Below are 15,910 nucleotides of genomic sequence, written 5' to 3'. Positions count from 1 at the left end.
GTGACTTCCCAATGATAGAGGCAAATCCAAATTCGAATCTTCAAGAAGCATACTAGCTTGTTATTTTCTAAGTATCTACCTCTCTTAACTAAAGAATTGTGTTTGATGGGAATGGGGTTAAAATTCCCCAAAACCATAACCTAAAAATATGATTTGGTCCTATTTATACAAATTTGGAATTTTCCTATCTCGTCCGACGAAAATTGCTTTATTGCCCATCTGTCCCTAAAGAATGCATCAAACTGTCATTGGAAAATATATTTTCTCGCCCAACGACCAAGGCCTCGCCCGAAGAACTCAAGATCCCAGATCATCGCCCGACGAACATGACGCATTTCCCCTGAATTTCATTTATCTAGCCTTGCTTCTTGTTTGCCAAAGCTTGCCCTACGAGGTTTGTGTCTTCTCTCGAATTCTTACTGGGCGAGCTTGCTTCCTTTTCGCCAATGCTCGCCCGACAAGCAAACCATAATTTCCCTTATTTCAACTTTGTTCCTTCTTCTTTGTTTTGTGTCTTTATTATTTGATTTCCTGCAAACTTAACATACACATCAAGGATACAAAATCCAAATTCAAAATATATATTATTATATAAATAGTAATTGAAATCGCAAATTATAATTGAAAAATGCTAAGTTTTTATGTACAAAAATAGTCAAATTTTGCACTTATCAAACTCTCCCAAACTTAAAACTTTGTTTGTCCTCAAACGATGGTCAATCAAACCTAAAGAAACAAGAGCAACTACCAAGAAATTATGATCATCAAGTTTTTAGAAACAAAAACAAATGTATGGTTCAAATTGCAAAAGTTCAACCAAAGTAATGCTTACCACTACACTACAACGACACCGTGATTATGAAACAAATTATAAGCACAAAAACATGTTAAAATTCTAATGCAACACAATTAAAAAAATGAATCACACCTAACACACAACTGCGTTGATGGATGAAGAACAAACATGAGGGACTTGACTCACACCCAGCAATCTTGCTAACATTTAGATCAAATTATATATTTATCATAAAAAAAAATCATATTGAAAGTATAAAACACAAATCACAAGGACTTTCAAGGGTTTTAATGTCATATCTAAAGGTAATTGAAACAAAAATTTACCTAATCAAATGAGAGTGATCATTTCTCATAATCTTAAGCATTCACAACTCAATTCACCTTTTTCTTTTTTTCCCGATTGTTACACCATTTCACACAAGTTATTAACACAATTTATTTGCTATTTTTTTCTTTTTCAAGACTTTTTTTTTAATTTCTTTTTCTTTCTAAACCTCATAGCAATCAACATTTTTCTATCCAACTTGAATACAACCAACATTACAATGTGAATGCTCACAGGCTTTTTAAGGCAAATGTAAAAATTCAAACCACAATTCATGGTTGAGGGTTCAAGAAAAATATCAAAATTCAATCTAAAATCAACATTGAACTAATTAGTTATGTACAAGTTCCAAAAGTTAACATCAACATGGATCTTGATACAAGGCTCAAATGGGGTAAGCAAATTCTCACTCACTCACAAGGTAGACTACTTTTTGCCAAATGGTTGTGCTCAAAATCAAACAAAATACCTTGATCATTTTCATTCTTTCATACAATTTAACCCAGATGAAAGATTAAACATAATAAAACCGAGTTAAAACAAGGATTGTTGATATCCGATACATATAGTAAATAATGAAAGTTTCCTCACCTTTGGTTATGATCTAAAGTGATTCAAAGATAAACATGTATTGCAAAAGAGCGAATGACATGATAGTTGTACAAATTAGAAGTTTCATATTCATGCTATGTTCTAGAAAGTATTAAACATGTACCTTGACAATTTATCAAATTTTCACCTCATATCATTACCATACAAATGCAAATTGAAACACTCAAACTTGAAATAATCACTCAATGTTTTTTCAAGTCATTTCAAAAACAAACTTTGTGAACAAACACCAAAATTTATATACTATATACTTGAAACAAATTAAATTAAACAAGTACCGAGCAAGTATCTTTACAATATAGACAAGTTTATATACAAATATTTATACACTATACACAAATGTACAAAGCTTATAAAAAATAGAAACTATCGTGATGCTTTCAATATCTAAACACCAATCCCCGACAACGACGCCATTTGGTGAAGCGGTATAGCAGCAAGCAAAAGTAAGTATTTTGATTTTTATCATCTTCACAAGGATTAGTGCGATATCAATGTTGTTCAACGGTCTCTACGATTCTAAGCTTGGGTTTGTAAGGTTTATTTTAAACGTTAACCTAAGTGAAACGAATGAATAAATAAATACAATTTCAGAGAAATCTAAGAGCTTTACAGGACTGGATTTCATCCACCATACGAACACGTAATTTACCAACCAGTTATGTATAATCCAAACATTCATCAATATCATCATGTATTGCTCACATCAGTGTTCATGTCTGAAGCGTTGATAATAATTCTACCATATTATATAATCGACAATCTCTCAGCCTATCAAACAATACGGAGCATTAAGATTCGATACTCATGTGAATGTTAAATCTAAATCTATGTTAAGAGTTTATCATCAAAAGATGATTATCATATATCTAAATTTGAAGAGTATTTATCAATAACATTTCAAATCAATAGATAAAACAAGTAAACAAGGATAACATCGATATAAATTCGTTAATAGATTAGACATAACGCCATGATTAATAAAAATACATACTATAAAAGTGAACTTACATACAATCCCAACAAGAAAAAGATTACAAGGAAAAGAATGAAGATGAACAAACATCCACTGTGACTTCCCAATGATAGAGGCAAATCCAAATTCGAATCTTCAAGAAGCATACTAGCTTGTTATTTTCTAAGTATCTACCTCTCTTAACTAAAGAATTGTGTTTGATGGGAATGGGGTTAAAATTCCCCAAAACCATAACCTAAAAATATGATTTGGTCCTATTTATACAAATTTGGAATTTTCCTATCTCGTCCGACGAAAATTGCTTTATTGCCCATCTGTCCCTAAAGAATGCATCAAACTGTCATTGGAAAATATATTTTCTCGCCCAACGACCAAGGCCTCGCCCGAAGAACTCAAGATCCCAGATCATCGCCCGACGAACATGACGCATTTCCCCTGAATTTCATTTATCTAGCCTTGCTTCTTGTTTGCCAAAGCTTGCCCGACGAGGTCTGTGTCTTCTCTCGAATTCTTACTGGGCGAGCTCGCTTCCTTTTCGCCAATGCTCGCCCGACAAGCAAACCATAATTTCCCTTATTTCAACTTTGTTCCTTCTTCTTTGTTTTGTGTCTTTATTATTTGATTTCCTGCAAACTTAACATACACATCAAGGATACAAAATCCAAATTCAAAATATATATTATTATATAAATAGTAATTGAAATCGCAAATTATAATTGAAAAATGCTAAGTTTTTATGTACAAAAATAGTCAAATTTTGCACTTATCAAACTCTCCCAAACTTAAAACTTTGTTTGTCCTCAAACGATGGTCAATCAAACCTAAAGAAACAAGAGCAACTACCAAGAAATTATGATCATCAAGTTTTTAGAAACAAAAACAAATGTATGGTTCAAATTGCAAAAGTTCAACCAAAGTAATGCTTACCACTACACTACAACGACACCGTGATTATGAAACAAATTATAAGCACAAAAACATGTTAAAATTCTAATGCAACACAATTAAAAAAATGAATCACACCTAACACACAACTGCGTTGATGGATGAAGAACAAACATGAGGGACTTGACTCACACCCAGCAATCTTGCTAACATTTAGATCAAATTATATATTTATCATAAAAAAAATCATATTGAAAGTATAAAACACAAATCACAAGGACTTTCAAGGGTTTTAATGTCATATCTAAAGGTAATTGAAACAAAAATTTACCTAATCAAATGAGAGTGATCATTTCTCATAATCTTAAGCATTCACAACTCAATTCACCTTTTTCTTTTTTTCCCGATTGTTACACCATTTCACACAAGTTATTAACACAATTTATTTGCTATTTTTTTCTTTTTCAAGACTTTTTTTTTAATTTCTTTTTCTTTCTAAACCTCATAGCAATCAACATTTTTCTATCCAACTTGAATACAACCAACATTACAATGTGAATGCTCACAGGCTTTTTAAGGCAAATGTAAAAATTCAAACCACAATTCATGGTTGAGGGTTCAAGAAAAATATCAAAATTCAATCTAAAATCAACATTGAACTAATTAGTTATGTACAAGTTCCAAAGTTAACATCAATATGGATCTTGATACAAGGCTCAAATGGGGTAAGCAAATTCTCACTCACTCACAAGGTAGACTACTTTTTGCCAAATGGTTGTGCTCAAAATAAAACAAAATACCTTGATCATTTTCATTCTTTCATACAATTTAACACAGATGAAAGATTAAACATAATAAAACCGAGTTAAAACAAGGATTGTTGATATCCGATACATATAGTAAATAATGAAAGTTTCCTCACCTTTGGTTATGATCTAAAGTGATTCAAAGATAAACATGTATTGCAAAAGAGCGAATGACATGATAGTTGTACAAATTAGAAGTTTCATATTCATGCTATGTTCTAGAAAGTATTAAACATGTACCTTGACAATTTATCAAATTTTCACCTCATATCATTACCATACAAATGCAAATTGAAACACTCAAACTTGAAATAATCACTCAATGTTTTTTCAAGTCATTTCAAAAACAAACTTTGTGAACAAACACCAAAATTTATATACTATATACTTGAAACAAATTAAATTAAACAAGTACCGAGCAAGTATCTTTACAATATAGACAAGTTTATATACAAATATTTATACACTATACACAAATGTACAAAGCTTATAAAAAATAGAAACTATCGTGATGCTTTCAATATCTAAACACCAATCCCCGACAACGACGCCATTTGTTGAAGCGGTAAAGCAGCAAGCAAAAGTAAGTATTTTGATTTTTATCATCTTCACAAGGATTAGTGCGATATCAATATTGTTCAACGGTCTCTACGATTCTAAGATTGGGTTTGTAAGGTTTATTTTAAACGCTAACCTAAGTGAAACGAATGAATAAATAAATACAACTTCAGAGAAATCTAAGAGCTTTACAGGACTGGATTTCATCCACCATACGAACACGTAATTTACCAACCAGTTATGTATAATCCAAACATTCATCAATATCATCATGTATTGCTCACATCAGTGTTCATGTCTGAAGCGTTGATAATAATTCTACCATATTATTTAATCGACAATCTCTCAGCCTATCAATCAATACAGAGCATTAAGATTCGATACTCATGTGAATGTTAAATCTAAATCTATGTTAAGAGTTTATCATCAAAAGATGATTATCATATATCTAAATTTGAAGAGTATTTCTCAATAACATTTCAAATCAATAGATAAAACAAGTAAACAAGGATAACATCGATATAAATTCGTTAATAGATTAGACATAACGCCATGATTAATAAAAATACATACTATAAAAGTGAACTTACATACAATCCCAACAAGAAAAAGATTACAAGGAAAAGAATGAAGACGAACAAACATCCACTGTGACTTCCCAATGATAGAGGCAAATCCAATTTCGAATCTTCAAGAAGCATCCTAACTTGTTATTTTCTAAGTATCTACCTCTCTTAACTAAAGAATTGTGTTTGATGGGAATGGGGTTAAAATTCCCCAAAACCATAACCTAAAAATATGATTTGGTCCTATTTATACAAATTTGGAATTTTCCTATCTCGCCCGACGAAAGTTACTTTATTGCCCATCTGTCCCTAAAGAATGCATCAAACTGTCATTGGAAAATATATTTTCTCGCCCAACGACCAAGGCCTCGCCCGAAGAACTCAAGATCCCAGATCATCACCCGACGAACATGACGCATTTCCCCTGAATTTCATTTATCTAGCCTTGCTTCTTGTTTGCCAAAGCTTGCCCGACGAGGTCTGTGTCTTCTCTCGAATTCTTACTGGGCGAGCTCGCTTCCTTTTCGCCAATGCTCGCCCGACAAGCAAACCATAATTTCCCTTATTTTAACTTTGTTCCTTCTTCTTTGTTTTGTGTCTTTATTATTTTATTTCCTGCAAACTTAACATACACATCAAGGATACAAAATCCAAATTCAAAAATATAATTATTATATAAATAGTAATTGAAATCGCAAATTATAGTTGAAAATGCTAAGTTTTTATGTACAAAAATAGTCAAATTTTGCACTTATCAAACTCTCCCAAACTTAAAACTTTGTTTGTCCTCAAACGATGGTCAATCAAACCTAAAGAAACAAGAGCAACTACCAAGAAATTATGATCATCAAGTTTTTAGAAACAAAAACAAATGTATGGTTCAAATTGCAAAAGTTCAACCAAAGTAATGCTTACCACTACACTACAACGACACCGTGATTATGAAACAAATTATAAGCACAAAATCATGTTAAAATTCTAATGCAACACAATTAAATAAATGAATCACACCTAACACACAACTGCGTTGATGGGTGAAAAACAAACATGAGGGACTTGACTCACACCCAGCAATCTTGCTAACATTTAGATCAAATTATGTATTTATCCAAAAAAAAAATCATATTGAAAGTATAAAACACAAATCACAAGGACTTTCAAGGGTTTTAATGTCATATCTAAAGGTAATTGAAACAAAAATTTACCTAATCAAATGAGAGTGATCATTTCTCATAATCTTAAGCATTCACAAATCAATTCACCTTTTTCTTTTTTTCCCGATTGTTACACCATTTCACACAAGTTATTAACACAATTTATTTGCTATTTTTTTCTTTTTCAAGACTTTTTTTTTAATTTCTTTTTCTTTCTAAACCTCATAGCAATCAACATTTTTCTATCCAACTTGAATACAACCAACATTACAATGTGAATGCTCACAGGCTTTTTAAGGCAAATGTAAAAATTAAAAACACAATTCATGGTTGAGGGTTCAAGAAAAATATCAAAATTCAATCTAAAATCAAGATTGAACTAATTAGTTATGTACAAGTTCCAAAGTTAACATCAATATGGATCTTGATACAAGGCTCAAATGGGGTAAGCAAATTCTCACTCACTCACAAGGTAGACTACTTTTTGCCAAATGGTTGTGCTCAAAATCAAACAAAATACCTTGATCATTTTCATTCTTTCATACAATTTAACCCAGATGAAAGATTAAACATAATAAAACCGAGTTAAAACAAGGATTGTTGATATCCGATACATATAGTAAATAATGAAAGTTTCCTCACCTTTGGTTATGATCTAAAGTGATTCAAAGATGAACATGTATTGCAAAAGAGTGAGTGACATGATAGTTGTACAAATTAGAAGTTTCATATTCATGCTATGTTCTAGAAAGTATTAAACATGTACCTTGACAATTTATCAAATTTTCACCTCATATCATTACCATACAAATGCAAATTGAAACACTCAAACTTGAAATAATCACTCAATGTTTTTTCAAGTCATTTCAAAAACAAACTTTGTGAACAAACACCAAAATTTATATACTATATACTTGAAACAAATTAAATTAAACAAGTACCGAGCAAGTATCTTTACAATATAGACAAGTTTATATACAAATATTTATACACTATACACAAATGTACAAAGCTTATAAAAAATAGAAACTATCGTGATGCTTTCAATATCTAAACACCAATCCCCGACAACGACGCCATTTGGTGAAGCGGTATAGCAGCAAGAAAAAGTAAGTATTTTGATTTTTATCATCTTCACAAGGATTAGTGCGATATCAATGTTGTTCAACGGTCTCTACGATTCTAAGCTTAGGTTTGTAAGGTTTATTTTAAACGTTAACCTAAGTGAAACGAATGAATAAATAAATACAACTTCAGAGAAATCTAAGAGCTTTACAGGACTGGATTTCATCCACCATACGAACACGTAATTTACCAACCAGTTATGTATAATCCAAACATTCATCAATATCATCATGTATTGCTCACATCAGTGTTCATGTCTGAAGCGTTGATAATAATTCTACCATATTATTTAATCGACAGTCTCTCAGCCTATCAAACAATACGGAGCATTAAGATTCGATACTCATGTGAATGTTAAATCTAAATCTATGTTAAGAGTTTATCATCAAAAGATGATTATCATATATCTAAATTTGAAGAGTATTTCTCAATAACATTTCAAATCAATAGATAAAACAAGTAAACAAGGATAACATCGATATAAACTCGTTAATAGATTAGACATAACGCCATGATTAATAAAAATACATACTATAAAAGTGAACTTACATACAATCCCAACAAGAAAAAAATTACAAGGAAAAGAATGAAGATGAACAAACATCCACTGTGACTTCCCAATGATAGAGGCAAATCCAATTTCGAATCTTCAAGAAGCATCCTAACTTGTTATTTTCTAAGTATCTACCTCTCTTAACTAAAGAATTGTGTTTGATGGGAATGGGGTTAAAATCCCCAAAACCATAACCTAAAAATATGATTTGGTCCTATTTATACAAATTTGGAATTTTCCTATCTCGCCCGACGAAAGTTACTTTATTGCCCATCTGTCCCTAAAGAATGCATCAAACTGTCATTGGAAAATATGTTTTCTCGCCCAACGACCAAGGCCTCGCCAGAAGAACTCAAGATCCCAGATCATCGCCCGACGAACATGACGCATTTCCCCTGAATTTCATTTATCTAGCCTTGCTTCTTGTTTGCCAAAGCTTGCCCGACGAGGTCTGTGTCTTCTCTCGAATTCTTACTGGGCGAGCTCGCTTCCTTTTCGCCAATGCTCGCCCGACAAGCAAACCATAATTTCCCTTATTTCAACTTTGTTCCTTCTTCTTTGTTTTGTGTCTTTATTATTTTATTTCCTGCAAACTTAACATACACATCAAGGATACACAATCCAAATTCAAAATATATATTATTATATAAATAGTAATTGAAATCGCAAATTATAGTTGAAAAAGGCTAAGTTTTTATGTACAAAAATAGTCAAATTTTGCACTTATCAAACTCTCCCAAACTTAAAACTTTGTTTGTCCTCAAACGATGGTCAACCAAACCTAAAGAAATAAGAGCAACTACCAAGAAATTATGATCATCAAGTTTTTAGAAACAAAAACAAATGTATGGTTCAAATTGCAAAAGTTCAACCAAAGTAATGCTTACCACTACACTACAACGACACCGTGATTATGAAACAAATTATAAGCATCAATTCATGTTAAAATTCTAATGCAACACAATTAAAAAAATGAATCACACCTAACACACAACTGCGTTGATGGGTGAAGAACAAACATGAGGGATTTGACTCACACCTAGCAATCTTGCTAATATTTAGATCAAATTATGTATTTATCCAAAAAAAAATCATATTGAAAGTATAAAACACAAATCACAAGGACTTTCAAGGGTTTTAATGTCATATCTAAAGGTAATTGAAACAAAAATTTACCTAATCAAATGAGAGTGATCATTTCTCATAATCTTAAGCATTCACAAATCAATTCACCTTTTTCTTTTTTTCCCGATTGTTACACCATTTCACACAAGTTATTAACACAATTTATTTGCTATTTTTTTCTTTTTCAAGACTTTTTTTTTAATTTCTTTTTCTTTCTAAACCTCATAGCAATCAACATTTTTCTATCCAACTTGAATACAACCAACATTACAATGTGAATGCTCACAGGCTTTTTAAGGCAAATGTAAAAATTCAAAACACAATTCATGGTTGAGGGTTCAAGAAAAATATCAAAATTCAATCTAAAATCAACATTGAACTAATTAGTTATGTACAAGTTCCAAAAGTTAACATCAATATGGATCTTGATACAAGGCTCAAATGGGGTAAGCAAATTCTCACTCACTCACAAGGTAGACTATTTTTTGCCAAATGGTTGTGCTCAAAATCAAACAAAGTACCTTGATCATTTTCATTCTTTCATACAATTTAACACAGATGAAAGATTAAACATAACAAAACCGAGTTAAAACAAGGATTGTTGATATCCGATACATATAGTAAATAATGAAAGTTTCCTCACCTTTGGTTATGATCTAAAGTGATTCAAAGATGAACATGTATTGCAAAAGAGTGAGTGACATGATAGTTGTACAAATTAGAAGTTTCATATTCATGCTATGTTCTAGAAAGTATTAAACATGTACCTTGACAATTTATCAAATTTTCACCTCATATCATTACCATACAAATGCAAATTGAAACACTCAAACTTGAAATAATCACTCAATGTTTTTTCAAGTCATTTCAAAAACAAACTTTGTGAACAAACACCAAAATTTATATACTATATACTTGAAACAAATTAAATTAAACAAGTACCGAGCAAGTATCTTTACAATATAGACAAGTTTATATACAAATATTTATACACTATACACAAATGTACAAAGCTTATAAAAAATAGAAACTATCGTGATGCTTTCAATATCTAAACACCAATCCCCGACAACGACGCCATTTGGTGAAGCGGTATAGCAGCAAGCAAAAGTAAGTATTTTGATTTTTATCATCTTCACAAGGATTAGTGCGATATCAATGTTGTTCAACGGTCTCTACGATTCTAAGCTTGGGTTTGTAAGGTTTATTTTAAACGTTAACCTAAGTGAAACGAATGAGTAAATAAATACAACTTCAGAGAAATCTAAGAGCTTTACAGGACTGGATTTCATCCACCATACGAACACGTAATTTACCAACCAGTTATGTATAATCCAAACATTCATCAATATCATCATGTATTGCTCACATCAGTGTTCATGTCTGAAGCGTTGATAATAATTCTACCATATTATTTAATCGACAATCTCTCAGCCTATCAAACAATACGGAGCATTGAGATTCGATACTCATGTGAATGTTAAATCTAAATCTATGTTAAGAGTTTATCATCAAAAGATGATTATCATATATCTGAATTTGAAGAGTATTTCTCAATAACATTTAAAATCAATAGATAAAACAAGTAAACAAGGATAACATCGATATAAATTCGTTAATAGATTAGACATAACGCCATGATTAATAAAAATACATACTATAAAAGTGAACTTACATACAATCCCAACAAGAAAAAAATTACAAGGAAAAGAATGAAGATGAACAAACATCCACTGTGACTTCCCAATGATAGAGACAAATCCAATTTTGAATCTTCAAGAAGCATCCTAACTTGTTATTTTCTAAGTATCTACCTCTCTTAACTAAAGAATTGTGTTTGATGGGAATGGGGTTAAAATTCCCCAAAACCATAACCTAAAAATATGATTTGGTCCTATTTATACAAATTTGGAATTTTCCTATCTCGCCCGACGAAAGTTACTTTATTGCACATCTGTCCCTAAAGAATGCATCAAACCGTCATTGGAAAATATATTTTCTCGCCCAACGACCAAGGCCCTGCCCAACGACCAAGGCCTCGCCCGAAGAACTCAAGATCCCAGATCATCGCCCGACGAACATGATGCATTTCCCCTGAATTTCATTTATCTAGCCTTGCTTCTTGTTTGCCAAAGCTTGCCCGACGAGGTATGTGTCTTCTCTCGAATTCTTACTGGGCGAGCTCGCTTCCTTTTCGCCAATGCTCTCCCGACAAGCAAACCATAATTTCCCTTATTTCAGCTTTGCTCCTTCTTCTTTGTTTTGTGTCTTTATTATTTGATTTCCTGCACACTTAACATACACATCAAGGATCAAAATCCAAATTCAAAATATATATTATTATATAAATAGTAATTGAAATCGCAAATTATAGTTGAAAAATGCTAAGTTTTTATGTACAAAAATAGTCAAATTTTGCACCTATCAAACTCTCCCAAACTTAAAACTTTGTTTGTCCTCAAACAATGGTCAATCAAACCTAAAGAAACAATAGCAACTACCAAGAAATTATGATCATCAAGTTTTTAGATACAAAAACAAATGTATGGTTCAAATTGCAAAAGTTCAACCAAAGTAATGCTTACCACTACACTACAACGACACCGTGATTATGAAACAAATTATAATCACAAAAACATGTTAAAATTCTAATGCAACACAATTAAAAAAATGAATCACACCTAACACACAACTGCGTTGATGGATGAAGAACAAACATGAGGGACTTGACTCACACCCAACAATCTTGCTAACATTTAGATCAAATTATGTATTTATCCAAAAAAAAAATCATATTGAAAGTATAAAACACAAATCACAAGGACTTTCAAGGGTTTTAATGTCATATCTAAAGGTAATTGAAACAAAAATTTACCTAATCAAATGAGAGTGATCATTTCTCATAATCTTAAGCATTCACAACTCAATTCACCTTTTTCTTTTTTTCCCGATTGTTACACCATTTCACACAAGTTATTAACACAATTTATTTTCTATTTTTTTCTTTTTCAAGACTTCTTTTTTAATTTCTTTTTCTTCCTAAACCTCATAGCAATCAACATTTTTCTATCCAACTTGAATACAACCAACATTACAATGTGAATGCTCACAGGCTTTTTAAGGCAAATGTAAAAATTCAAACCACAATTCATGGTTGAGGGTTCAAGAAAAATATCAAAATTAAATCTAAAATCAACATTGAATTAATTAGTTATGTACAAGTTCCAAAAGTTAACATCAATATGGATCTTGATACACAACTCAAATGGGGTAAGCAAATTCTCACTCACTCACAAGGTAGACTACTTTTTGCCAAATGGTTGTGCTCAAAATCAAACAAAATACCTTGATCATTTTCATTCTTTCATACAATTTAATACAAATGAAAGATTAAACATAATAAAACCGAGATAAAACTAGGATTGTTGATATCCGATACATATAATAAATAATGAAAGTTTCCTCACCTTTGGTTATGATCTAAAGTGATTCAAAGATGAACATGTATTGCAAAAGAGTGAATGACATGATAGTTGTACAAATTAGAAGTTTCATATTCATGCTATGTTCTAGAAAGTATTAAACATGTACCTTGACAATTTATCAAATTTTCACCTCATATCATTACCATACAAATGCAAATTGAAACACTCAAACTTGAAATAATCACTCAATGTTTTTTCAAGTCATTTCAAAAACAAACTTTGTGAACAAACACCAAAATTTATATACTATATACTTGAAACAAATTAAATTAAACAAGTACCGAGCAAGTATCTTTACAATATAGACAAGTTTATATACAAATATTTATACACTATACTCAAATGTACAAAGCTTATAAAAAATAGAAACTATCGTGATGCTTTCAATATCTAAACACCAATCCCCGACAACGACGCCATTTGTTGAAGCGGTAAAGCAGCAAGCAAAAGTAAGTATTTTGATTTTTATCGTCTTCACAAGGATTAGTGCGATATCAATGTTGTTCAACGGTCTCTACGATTCTAAGCTTGGGTTTGTAAGGTTTATTTTAAACGCTAACCTAAGTGAAACGAATGAATAAATAAATAAATACAACTTCAGAGAAATCTAAGAGCTTTACAGGACTGGATTTCATCCACCATACGAACACGTAACTTACCAACCAGTTATGTATAATCCAAACATTCATCAATATCATCACGTATTGCTCACATCAGTGTTCATGTCTGAAGCATTGATGATAATTCTACCATATTATCTAATCGACAATCTCTCAGCCTATCAAACAATACGGAGCATTAAGATTCGATACTCACGTGAATGTTAAATCTAAATCTATGTTAAGAGTTTATCATCAAAAGATGATTATCATATATCTAAATTTGAAGAGTATATCTCAATAACATTTCAAATCAATAAATAAAACAAGTAAATAAGGATAACATCGATATAAATTCGCTAATAGATTAGACATAACGCCATGATTAATAAAAATACATACTATAAAAGTGAACTTACATACTATCCCAACAAGAAAAAGATTACAAGGAAAAGAATGAAGATGAACAAACATCCACTGTGACTTTCCAATCATATAGGCAAATCCAATTCCGAATCTTCAAGAAGTATCCTAACTTGTTATTTTCTAAGTATCTAGCTCTCATAACTAAAGAATTGTGTTTGATGGGAACGGGGTTAAAATTCCCCAAAACCATGACATAAAAATATGATTTGGTCCTATTTATACAAATTTGGAATTTTCCTATCTCGCCCGACGAAAGTTACTTTATTGCCCATCTGTCCCTCAAGAATGCATCAAACAGTCATTGGAAAATATATTTTCTCGCTCAACGACCAAGGCCCCACCCAACGACCAAGGCCTCGCCCGACGGACTCAAGATCCCAGATCATTGCCTGACGACCATGACGCATTTCCCCTGAATTTCATTTATCTGGCCTTGCTTCTTGTTTTCCAGATCTTGCCCGATGAGGTTTGTGTCTTCTCTTGAATTCTCATTGGGCGAGCTCGCTTCCTCTTCACCAATGTTCGCCCGACAAGCAAACCATAATTTCCCTTATTTCAACTTTGTTCCTTCTTCTTTGTTTTGTGACTTTATTATTTGATTTCATACACACTTAGCACACACATCAAGGATACCAAAACCAAATTCAAAATATATAACATTCTATAAAAATCCAGGAAATTAAATATTGAAGTCGTAAATTAGAGCTGAAAAATGCCGAGTTTTTATGTACAACAAATAGTCAAAATTTGCACTTATCAAACTCTCCCCAACTTAAAACTTTATTTATCCTTAAACAATGGTCAATCAAACCTAAAGAAACAAGAGCAACTACCAAGAAATCATGATCATCAAGTTTTTAGAAACGAAAACAAATATATGGTTCAAATTGCAAAAGTCAAAGCAAATTAATGCTTACCACTATACGACAATGACACCATGATCATGAAATAATTTCTAAGCCCAAAACATATGTCAAAAAATATAATGCAACACAATTTCAAAAATGAATCGCACGTAATACACAACTTCGTCGATAGATGAAGAACAAACATGGGGGACTTGGCTCACACCCAACAATCTTGCTAATATCTAGATCAAATTATGCATTTATCCAAAAAATTCATATTGAAAGTATAAAACACAAATCACAATGACTTTCATGGGTTGTAATGTGGTTTGGTTAACAAAGAAATGTCATATCTAAAGGTAATTGAAACAAAAACTTGCCTATGTTGAGAATGTATCAAGTGTGAGTTGTGTGGATAATAGTCCCACATTGGTTGATAATGTGGAGACTTGAGCATTTATAAGTGAGAGAACCCATTCACCTATCACCTTAAGGTTTTGGGTGAATATGTGGTGTGTCTCTCACAAAGGTGTTGCTCCAAAAAAAGAAGTCTCACAATGTTCAATGTTCCCTAGTAAAACCTCCCCGAACAAATGGTATCAGAGCCTTTGGTTCGAGAAGGGACCGACTTACTTGTATCGTAAGTCAACAACGCCCGTGTGGTGAATAAGAAACGTTCTGTTGAAGAGTGTCAACGACGCCGATGCGGTGAATAAGAAACGTTCAGTGCGATACAAGAGAAGTAAGTAGAGTTTTCACTTGAGGGGGAGCATTGTGGACTCACACTTGAGAGGGAGTGTTGAGAATGTATCAAGTGTGAGTAGTGTGGATAATAGTCCCACATTGGTTGATAATATGGAGACTTGAGCATTTATAAGTGAGAGAACCCACTCACCTATCACCTTAAGGTTTTGGGTGAATATGTGGTGTGTCTCTCACAAAGGTGTTGCTCCAAAAGAATAAGTCTCACAATGTTCAACGCTCCCTAGTAAAACCTCCCCCAACAGCCTAATCAATTAAGAGTGATGATTTCTTATAATCTCAAGCATTCACAACTTCAATCACCTTT

This window comes from Lathyrus oleraceus, chromosome 7 (genome assembly GCF_024323335.1).
Source record: "Lathyrus oleraceus cultivar Zhongwan6 chromosome 7, CAAS_Psat_ZW6_1.0, whole genome shotgun sequence".
Taxonomy (NCBI): domain Eukaryota; kingdom Viridiplantae; phylum Streptophyta; class Magnoliopsida; order Fabales; family Fabaceae; genus Lathyrus; species Lathyrus oleraceus.
This window is presented reverse-complemented; position numbering follows the sequence as displayed.